The sequence below is a fragment of the Mandrillus leucophaeus genome, unplaced genomic scaffold, assembly GCF_000951045.1.
Source record: "Mandrillus leucophaeus isolate KB7577 unplaced genomic scaffold, Mleu.le_1.0 Scaffold269, whole genome shotgun sequence".
Classification (NCBI taxonomy): domain Eukaryota; kingdom Metazoa; phylum Chordata; class Mammalia; order Primates; family Cercopithecidae; genus Mandrillus; species Mandrillus leucophaeus.
In genome coordinates, this window is record NW_012102798.1 from 1,617,827 (window position 1) to 1,629,237 (window position 11,411).

The window sequence follows — 11,411 nt, forward strand, 5'->3', positions numbered from 1 at the left end:
TGTTCACATCCTAATCTCCAGAACATGTGAATGTGACCTTATTTAGAAAAAGAGACTTTGCAGATGTAATTAAATTAAGGATCTTGAGATGAGGCGATCATCTTGGATTATCCAGTAGGGCCCTAAATCAAATGGCAAGTGTCCTTCTAGGAAACATAGAGGCAGGACAGAAGAGAAGGAAGCAATGTGAAAATGGAGGTAGAGACTGGAGTCATATAGCCACAAGTCAAGACATTCTGGCAGTTACCAGGAGCTGGAAGAGGCAAGAAACAGACTCTCTCCTAGAGCCTCTGGAGGAAGCTTGACCCTCCTGACCCTTTGATTTCTGACTTCTGGTATCCAGAACGGTGAGAAAATAAATTTCTGTGATAATTTGTTATAGTAGCCTCAGTAAATTAATACAAATACACATATTTACTCACAATTTAGTAGACTTCAGCTAGTCTGTGGATGCCGGGTTGAGAAACCCTACTCTTATCCTACTTTATAATTTACCAATCAGGAACCAGATTCAGATAGATCCACAGCTAGGTATTGAACTAGAGGGAGGGAGGGCTGATGGTGGCAACCCCGAGGCCCAGATATGGGATGAGATATGGCTGATCTCAGGAAACACAACCTAACTAGCCAGGCCTAGCAAATCAAGGGTCAGGGCTGGAACATTATCTCTGCACTTCATAGCGTCTCAGTCCTTCTTGCTTCCTCAAGAGCCGTCTTTTCCACCACCATCAATATTTGCAAACTAGAGAAAATAAACATAGTTACACCGAAAGAATTTGAACAAAGAACACTTGAACAAAGAAAGTAAACAAATCTTAAACAATGGGGAGGTTATGCCATTTGTCCAAGTAAATTAAGATATTGAAAACATGACCATTCAAAAAAAGATTGTACAAAGAAAGTTAGACAGAAAAAGTGAGAGCTTGACCATAATAGAGATCAAGCCCAAACCTAGGTCTGGAAAAAGATTATGTTCCCTAAACTTAATAACCAAAAAATGCTGTCAGGAGCCTGGGTTCATCTGGGCCCTGTGAGTCAAATTGTGTCACTAAAAAGATGTGTTGAAATCCTAATCCCAGTACCTGTGAACATGACCTATTTTGAAAATAGGGTCTTTGCTGATGTAATCACGTTAAGATGAGGTCACTGGGGTAAGCCCTAATCCAAATATGACTAACGGCCTTTTAAGAAGAGGAGAAGAAACAGAGAGACACACAAAGAGGAGAATGCCATGCAGAGACACAGAGACACACAGAAAGAAGACAGCCATGTAAAGATGGAGGCAGACATTGGAGTGATCCTGCCACAAGCCAAGGAATACCTGGGGTTACTCGTAGCTAGAAGAGCCAAGGAAGGATCCTCCCTTAGGAGCTTCAAAGGGAGCCTGGCCCTGCCAGCACCTTGATTTGGGGGCTTAGGGCCTCTAGAACTGTGACAAAATAAATTTCTGTTGCTTTAAACCATCCAGTTTTTCTCACTTTCATATGGCAGCACTAGAAAACTAATACCAGCCCTTACTTGGGAATCCAAAAGACATTTACTGAATAACTAGCACGTGTCAGGCACTATGCTAAGCCCTGGGAAAATACAAAGATAAGACAGGCCATTTTCTTGCTTTAAAGCTGACTTCAGTTTTCTATGATGGAGTAGGTAATTTCTAGGGCCCCACAGATGCCTTTCTCTGTCCTGTGACCTGCAACCATATCTAGTTTTTGTCTTATTTGCTCATGTATGCAGAGTATGTAAGTGCTTTAAAGACAAGATGTCTCCTGGCATTTCTGACTACTCTGCTTAATATTTATCCAGGAACGCAGTCACTCAGACAGCTCCTTCTTCTTTTTAAGGTTCCAAGGAAAGGGGAATGGGGAAGAGGAAAGGGAGAATGTTGCAGGATAGTTTTCATTTTATTTCCTGCCCATAGCTTTCCTGGTAAAGCCATATTACCAATGACATCTCCCCTGCTCTAAAATGAGGAGCTCCTCACACACTTTATCAAACTCTGTACATGGACCACACTGTGGCACTGTTTCATTCCCAAAATTTAATAAAATACACAGTTCATTTTACATCACAAGATGAGGCCTTCACCTCATGGTTTATGGTGTGAGTGTCTGTAGGGTACACATTTAAGACCAATTAAAAGTCTACCTCAGTAATGGAGCCTGCGCCTCATCACTTGGCGATATTGTGCTGCTATTATGGGAAGTCCTTGGCAAATTGATGAAGTAGGCTGTATTGACCTTGATGTGATTCCCACATTCATGATTAGAGATCCCATTTTCTATCATGCTCTACCTTCTCCCCTCTGTTTACCCTAGTAAGGTGCTTCTTACGTTGGGTCCTTCTCATATTCTTCCTTTGGCTGGCTACGGTAACTTATAACATGGTGACGTCTTGAGATACGATCCTTCAGAAAAGTCATTTATCTTTAAAGTGGGATATCTTAGAGATGAAAAAAACTCTCGAATCTAGCTTACTGTATTCTGCACATCAACCTTGTGAAGTGGATATTCACATGTTCATTTTAAAGAGAAGGAAACTGAGGACCAGACCACTGAAGTGACTTGCCCACGGGCAGAAAGCAGGAATGCGTCAAAGTTAGAACAAGTTCTTCATGCCTCTCTGATTTCCAGTCGGTACTCTTTCTTCTATACCACACTGCCTCATTTGACATGTCACAGATGGAAGGAATGCCTTCTATGTGCAGGATTCTGCCTTGAGCCTTACGGGATGATGCAGAAAAGGGTACAGCACGTCCATGCCCTCTAGCAACTTAGAACCCATTTTCCATCAAATCGTATCATGCAGGCAGTGCCTCAAAACCAGACTATCTCATACCTTATCTTGCCCAAGTCTAAAGGACTCTCATTCCAAGTCACTCAGGTTAGGGGAAAGGGGAAGGTAGTTAACGATGCTTTCATTCAGATGCTTTCTTGTGACCGAAAGTCTGAAAATCTTTTTCCTTCTATACGCAATGTCTATTTTCCCCTGGGTGAGCAGTAGCCTTCTGTTCACCTCCAGCATCCTGTTGTGCTCTACCCTCCCAGGAAGTCAGCTATTTCTCCTGGTTAGGCTGGACTGTTTCTCTGTTGGAACAGAGATTCCTATCTTGCCAGGGCTTGCCCTCTCCAATGATGGGCAGTTTCTGTGGGACCTTCAGTGTGACTTTTTCTCTGTTCATGGCATCCCCTAATGTTCCACATAACAACATCTTCCTCATATTTTAAGTCCTCTGCCACCTTCCTGCTTTCTTTGCTCTGTACCTATCAAACCTGCTGTTCTCCAGAAAGGGTCAGGTATCGGCCCTTTACGTGTCACTTTGAACATGTTTAAATTCATTCATCTATCTATTCCAATTACAAATACTTTAAAGGATGTAGATATTGTTGATAGAAAAAAAAAAAGACATGGGCCCTTTCCTTCAAATAACTAATTTTCCTTTGGAAGAGACAAACAGACCATTATAATATAATGGAATGTGATTCCTTTTCTATTCGAAGTATGACTAAAGTACCACAGGGGCCACAGAGGAACATTTGACCCACACTAGGAGGGTTCAGGAAGGGTTTCTCAAGGAAGTGATGGTTAAGCTATCTTGAATGACAAGTAGTAAATAAAGAAGCAAAGAAGAGGTAAGAATTTCCAGAGAGAGAGTGTGCACACAGTATGTGCTAAGGCACTGGGGCATGAGCAGGCACTTAAGGAAGGAAAAGCCGTTCTGTGTGAATGAAACACAAGGCATGAGTTGGAAAGAAGAGTGAGATACGCTAGAATACTTGTGAGCCAAACTAAGGAGTCTGGGTTTTATCTTGAGAGGAATATGGGGCACTACTTAAGCCCTATACATGGAGGAGTGGCAAGATTTAATCAATCACTAAAATATTCAATCAATATCTCTTCCTCACCACTCATATTTAATCAATCAGTAAAATATTTCAAATCTGTAAAATATCTCAAAGCTCTGAGATATTTTAGTGATTGATTATGCATGGTGAGGAAGAGGATTTTTGTAAATCTGTGTTTTGTGATCTCTCTGGGTAATTAGGCAATTAGTGGTACCATTCATGGAGATGAGGCATACAGGTAGAGGCAGAAGAGATTGATGAGTAGAGATGGAGGCAGATTATATGTTTGGTTTTTATATATTCTTTTTTTTTTTTTCATACAGGGTCTCTCTACATTGCCCAGGTCTCTATATTGCCCACTACTCACAGGCGTGATCCCACTAGTGACCAGCACAGTAGTTTTTGATCTGCTTCATTTCCAACCTGGGCTGATCCACCCCTCCTTAGGCAACCTGGTAGTCCCCAACTCCTGGGAAGTCACCATATTGATGCCAAACTTGGTGTGGACACCCAATCAGCATAGCATACTATGGCCCTGAACTCCTGGACTCAAGCAATACTCCCACCCCAGCCTCCTAAGTAGCTGGGACTTCAGATGTTCAGAAATGTTGAAGTGTTGAAACTAGCACCTGGCGGGTTTTATATATTCTAATTTGAGGTGCCTGTCAAACATTCAGAGGGTTCCAGCAGGCAGCTTGATACATGGATCTTATAAGAGATCTAGCAGGTGGTATTGACTTTGGAATTATTAGCCACCATGTTCACTTGTCATTCTTTGAGGCCATAATACATCTTTGGCTTCTGAATCTTCAAGAGCAGCTACCGGAGGCATTTTTAAGGGAGAGAAACTTCCAGGTATCTTTAAAACACTTTCATGGTCCTGCCACCTGCTGAATATGCACTGCCAGCCCAGTCTAGCTGCTCTTAACCCAGCATGGGTGTGTCGATTTGGCTGCAAAATCTGAGGTATGCAGCGGCTAAGGTATTTTTCAGAGGATGGTAAAAGACTCAAGGAAGTCAAACTTTGTATTTGTCAGTCTTTCTCCCTAGCTAAACAGCATGTATGCACCAAGGAGAACTGAACAGAATAAATAAGATATTGTATACTCCTGTCGTTAATCTTCTTGGTTCTTAATGGTCTATAAAGTCTTCCTAGCCTCTTGTTTATACACACCCTCTAAACCATTCTGAAACACCACCAGGGTGCTCCGTGTAAAATACCACTCCCATCAGTCTCCAAAACCTCTAAAAGAACAAGTTCCAATTGCTGTAGTTGGCATTCAAGTTCCTCAAAAATTTGGTCCTACTTTACAGAGCTAAATTTAACTTTTCCTAACCTCTAACAAATTATCTGCTCCAACCAGGCCAGGCTGCTCACTTGTATTGCAAACAATCCAAACTTTTTCTGATTATAAACCTTTGGTAATGCTATTATTCTATGAGGTTGGAAAGCTTTTCCCAACCTCTCTTCATAAACTCATTCAAAGAATCTGCATTGAACACCTACTATGTACTTTCTTTGATCCTCAAAGCTCATAATGATCTCTCTCTTCTCTATTACAGAAGGCATGGTTACAGTGACCGTTTATTCAGAATAAAGTAAGAGTTTTATATTTTTTAATATACGTAAATATTTACATATATTAAAAATTAAAGCCATTCACTCATCAGGATTGTATCATAGAACCCCTTGAGTAGTTATTTAAATATTTTGTCTCTCCAGCTACACTGGAGTTTTTGGAGGTTTAGAGTCCAATTTTAGACTTCTTTGCACCCTACATGGCACCAATCACATGCTAGGTATCTAACAGTTATTCAGTAAGTATCTGTGTTTGGACTAATAGCTAATGTTCTTTGTTTGACTCTGGCAACATTCTTTAGGTGTGGCCTACCCTGGTAACTAGGAAGGCAGCGCACAAGGAAAACCAATGAGAGTAAGATTAAATTCAGCAGAAAATACATTTTAACAGAGAAGATTAGCCCTTCTGCTGAGTAAGCTGAGCTCTAGTAAACTGATCCTGCCTTCTTCCAAAGACCTATGGAAATAAATCACCTTGTGGGCGAAACAGAGTTAGTCTCCATCTGCAGGGGGATTTTAAGTGTTTCCATGGTTTAGTCGTCCACAAAAATCTCCCCATATTTAACATCTGCTCTGTCTTCAAATTACCCTGAGCATTTTTCTGAGACTGTGAAAATGAGCAAGGAGCTCTCACTTTCCGAAGTGTCCACAAAAGCCAAAGGGATATTAATTAGGGGCAGGAGGGGAGGGAGCAGGGAGCTGGTTTTACCGAAGGAAGTTACTCGCTGGGAAAGAAATGAAATGTGAGTTCAGGAGGTAGAACAGAAAACTTTTAAACTCTCCATAACTAGACTGGGAACTGAATGCAAGGGATAGATAGAGATGGCAAAATGGGGCGAATAAAGTCAGAAATTTCCTGTAACCTTGGAAGAGAAGGTGATAGGGTTAAAACTGCTTCAAACTCTGTTTTTGGATACTAAGGAAAACTCTAGAAGTCAGCACACTTTTTCTGTAATGAACCAAACAGTAAATATTTTAGGCTTTGTGAGCTACATACCTATCGTCTCTGTTGTATAATCTTTGTTTCTTTTAACAACCCCTTAAAAATGTATATGTATATATACATTTTTATACATATACATACACACAGAGAGAGAGAGAGAGAGAGAGCGAGCTGAGGTTTCACAAAAACCAGCCACTGGTGGACAGTAGTTTCCCTGGTCTTGCTCTAGAAGATGGTGGTTTTTTGTGTAAATTCCAATTCCATTTCAACTTGAGGAATACTTACTGAGCACCTACTGCGAAAAGATCAACTATGCAAAGCCAGTGGTGGAAGCCCTCTATGATAAATATAAAGAGGATTCTGAATGAGGAAAAGACTAAACCTGGCAATAAACTAATCAGGGTTCCTCAGCCTGCAATAAGACAACTACTTGGAGCTGGAAGAACTAGCTGGAGAGAGGGGCAGGTTTGAGTGAATCTAACAGTCTGCGCAAAAGCTATTCAAAGTGAAAAAAAAATAAATGCTGAGTGCAATTTGAGCAGGACACTGAGCATCTGGCCAAATTAAAGCTGGGGAACTCCCTCAGGAGATTTCAGTGCAGACTCGAAAGCAGTCTGGAAGCTGGGGTCAAGGAGAGAGGCAAATGCTGAGGGTGTTTTTTGACCACAAAGGCAGGGGAAGTCCTGGGTTTTGTAATTACCAACCAGCTGACACCACTTTGGGAATGAGTGAAATATCTGCAAAATGTAACTTACCTGCCTGGGATCAGTCTAAAATATCTTGTAGGGTAGACTCTGATGGATGTAAAGAAACTATGCCTGAAAAATTGGAGTCTGGGGACCCTGGGAGTTCTGGTGCAAGGGAGGAAAAGGTTGGAAATGTTCTCTTTTCCCCTTCCCCCACAATAACCACTTTTCACTAGAGAGGACAAAGCTGGCCTGAAGGTAGAAGCTACCTAGTATCTAAAGAGCACCTGACAAGAAGCTTTTGAGAAGCCAAGGGAGTGGCTACCCCTAGATACTGATTGAAAAGACCTAAGGGCAACAAGTCTTAAGCCAAGATCAACATGTCAAGAAGATAGGAAGAACAATGCTTTCCCCACCCACCGATAGCCCAGGGCTAGAGTGTTTAAGAAGGAATCAATGCTTGGTGCCTAATGGGGGAGGAAGAGTTAGTATGGGTGGTAACCATGTTAACCACAGGTGTCCTGAAAATAACCATCTATTTCAGTTTCCAAGTTGTTTTCACAATCATTGTTTGATCTAAAGCTCGCAAGCCAGTGAGGTACCAAGACATGATAGCAGTTATTCTCTCATTTTTAACAGACAAGGACGTTGAGACTCAGAAGGGTTAAGATGCTTGCTCAAGTGTGCACAGCTTGTAAATTGCAACACTACAGTCAAATATCCTCCAAATCCAATGCTACTTTTACACCAAGGTGGGAAGTGACTGGCAAAGAACAACATTTTTAGGATAGGTGACCCTCTTGGGAGTTAGAGTGGGTGGAATGCAGATGAACAATGGAAAGATAAGGATGGTGGAGTCAGGAAAAACAAGGCTTTCAGAGGCCTGGAAGTTTAAAAGGCTTTTAAATTAAAACAGTTCTGATTCCAGAGTTTGTGTTCCAAGGAAACAGAGTTGAGTCTACAAAAAAAATAAAAATTAAAATTAAAAATTGAGGGCTACCTGGGAAAGCTACTGAGATGCAATTAGGATGGCTTGTAGGGGTTTTCATCTAAGGCAGAGGAATACTCTAGAAGAGCAATGACTTTGCCTGCTGACTTGACTACAGATGTTAGAAAAAAAATAGCTTTGGCCGGGCGTGGTGGCTCATGCCTGTAATCCCAGCACTTTGGGAGGCCGAGGCAGGCGGATCATGAGATCAGGAGTTCGAGACCAGCCTGACCAACATGGTGAAACCCCATCTCTACTAAAAAGAAAAAAATACAAAAAAAAAAATAGCTTTGATTTTGGACTTAAACAGAAAGTAGGATGGGGTATCTAAAAGGATGATAAACAATTCATTTACACAAAAACCTGCATCATAAAATACATGTTTCCTTCATCCAACAAACAACTATGGGGTACCCACTACATGCCAGATAGTTTGTGCTAGGTGTTGGGGATACAGCAGTGAATTGAGATAGTGTCTGTGAGATAGGAGGCACCTACGGCTTAGTTGGCAATACAGAGAATAAATTGTTACAAAACAATGTGATAAGTAATCTGATAGAGATAGGAACTAGGATGAGAACTGAAACCTAGGGAAAGGAAGGAAGCTAGGGGGACATGCACAGCTAGCCCAAGGCATACTATCTCTCCTTGAACACCTTGAGTTAATGCCTGCTCCATCCCTGGGGGAGAAGGGAAACAGTAATTAAAATGCTGGAAATGTGATAGTATATGAAACATGGCACTTGGTGAAATTAACCACATAAAGTGTGAAACATAGTTCATAGTTCTGTTGTTCTGCAATAAGGTAAAAACTGCAATTGAAAAAAATCAAACTAGATGCTATGAACCATGAAAAAATATGAGCAGCATCTTCTTCCCCCATTCTGACACACTATGCTTCTAGAAAGGGGGCTACGGAACTAGAGGAGTGGGACATAGAATTTATGTTGAAAGTTCAACTGGTTAATGTCATCCACATAAGAGTATGATGGGAGTGGTTGTAGGGGAATGTCATTAACCCAGATGCATGCTCTTTGATCTCCTGGAGATAATGAAGCAGGAAAGTTTATCCAAATAAACGTTAAGCCTACTACTGTTCAGGGCCACCCTGGGCTACATTTTACCTCAGGAGGGATTACTACTGAGGAAACCATAGTAGAAAAAAGTACTGGTACTTAGAATGGAAAAACCCGTGCAAGCCACCTGCTATTACTATATTGCAAGAATCTCAAGTACTTTTTTCAAGCCACCTATTATTGTCCCTTGCATAGAAATTATCCAGTTTCACCTGAGTTTTAACAGATGGTAATTGCTTTATTAAAATACAGTAATAGTAACAGCCAGTATTTATTGAGTACCTACCCAATTCCAGGACTGTAAGGATATCATGAATTATCATAGATCTTAAATATCTCCCCACTATTCCCATATCCCTCCAAAATATAAGTCCCACTCCACAAAGGCAGGAATTTTGCCTATTTTATTCACCAATGTGTCTCCAAGTGCTTAGAAAGTGTTTAACACAGAGTGGATGCACAATACACATTTGTTCAACCAATCAATTAGAAAATTGAGACTTGAGAAGTGATTTATACAGGGTCCCACAACCAGCTGTATCTGGGGAATTTAGTCCAGTTCTATTTGATTCAAAATCTTTGTTTCTTCCACTATACTTGGCTCACTTTTGGTAAATCTAGTACTACTTCACAGCTCTGATGGGGGAACAGGAAGTGACAACATCTGTTAAGTCATCTGGAACCATCTTCTTGCCATCACAGGCATTGAGTCAGCCAGTCACACTTTACTCCCTAGCACTCATGCCTGCACTCGTCTTTCTCATTTGCTAGTAGCAAATAAACACTCCACCTTTTGCTTAAAGCATTCACACCCACATTTCCTAGATATATTTCAAAACTCCCCATTTTACACCAAGATCAAATAACTGGTCGGGGAGGGGGGGGGCGGGGCGGGCAGGAGGATGCCACTTCAGCTACAGCTTCCCACTCCAGCATTCAGAAAACTTGTCAGCATTCTGACAACGGTTAGCAGTTAACAGTTGCAAGGAACCCTGGAGATGATCCAGTTCAATGCCCTCACCTAGTGTAGGAATAGTTTTAAAAATTACGAATTCCTTAGGGGGTAGGAAAGAGGTGCCAGGGGGTGTACAGAGCTGCAGGGTACGCATGAAGCCTCCTCCTGGACCTGATATTTTCTAGACTGGGAAACAAAGTTAAATAATTTACATATTCAATATTTTAAATATTATTTTATATTAAAACCACTTCCAATATAGTTTATCATGTAGAATGCACATAATGTTTAAAGATAAACAAGAGAAGGGAGAGTAAGTTACCACTCAGGGAATATTTCCCTGAAAAGATGACATTTAAGTTGAAGCCTGAGAAATGAATTGAATTAGTGAGGTGAGGAGTGGGAAGAGAGTGGGGCTGAAGATGGGGTATGCAGAAGGAGTGGTGTGCACAAGGGTTCTAAGGCAGGGGATAAGTGTGGAACTAAAACAGCGGTAGGCCTGAGTGTCCCTGGCCCGTGCTCACAGAGCACATGTTCTATTATCTTGCAATCTCCTGCAGCAGCACCTCCTAGGAGTCTGTCTTTCCACTCACATCCTGCCAAACCCCTGTGAGAATCTTGGAGGCAGGAGGTCCAACACCTAGAACTGAGATGCCTACGACTGCCCCATACCATCCCAAGTTCCCTAGCCAAGATCAGGAAGCCAGGGACATATAACTGTCGTTTGCTTAAGGGTTTTCAACACTCTTACTAAAAACCATTCACTGGCCTGGTGCAGTGGCCCACGCCTGCAATCCCAGCACTTTGGGAGGCCGAGGGGGCAGATCACCTGAGGTCAGGAGTTCGAGACTAGCCCGGCTAACATGGTGAAACCCCGTTTCTACTAAAAATACAAAAAATTAGCCAGGCGTGGTGGCACGCGCCTGTAACCCCAGGTACTCGGGAGGCTGAGGTAGGAGAATCGCTTAAACCCGGGAAGCGGAGGTTGCAGTGAGACAAGATTGCATGATTGCACTCCAGCTTGGGCAACAAGAGCGAAACTCTGTTCAAAAAAAAAATTCACTGGTTTAAATTAGAAACTGCTGGTAGAAAAAGTAAACTCTAGTCAGTCCATTGTACAAAATATTATAAGTAATAATATCAGCTAATATTTGTATGCAACTGTTATTTTACCTTTACAACCACCATCCTCTGAGATAGATGCTGTCATTTTACTTTTTTTTTTTTTTGAGACAGAGTCTCGCTCTGTTCCCCAGGCTGGAGTGCAGTGGCCTGATCTCTGCTCACTGCAAGCTCCGCCTCCCGGGTTCATGCCATTCTCCTGCCTCAGTCTCCCAAA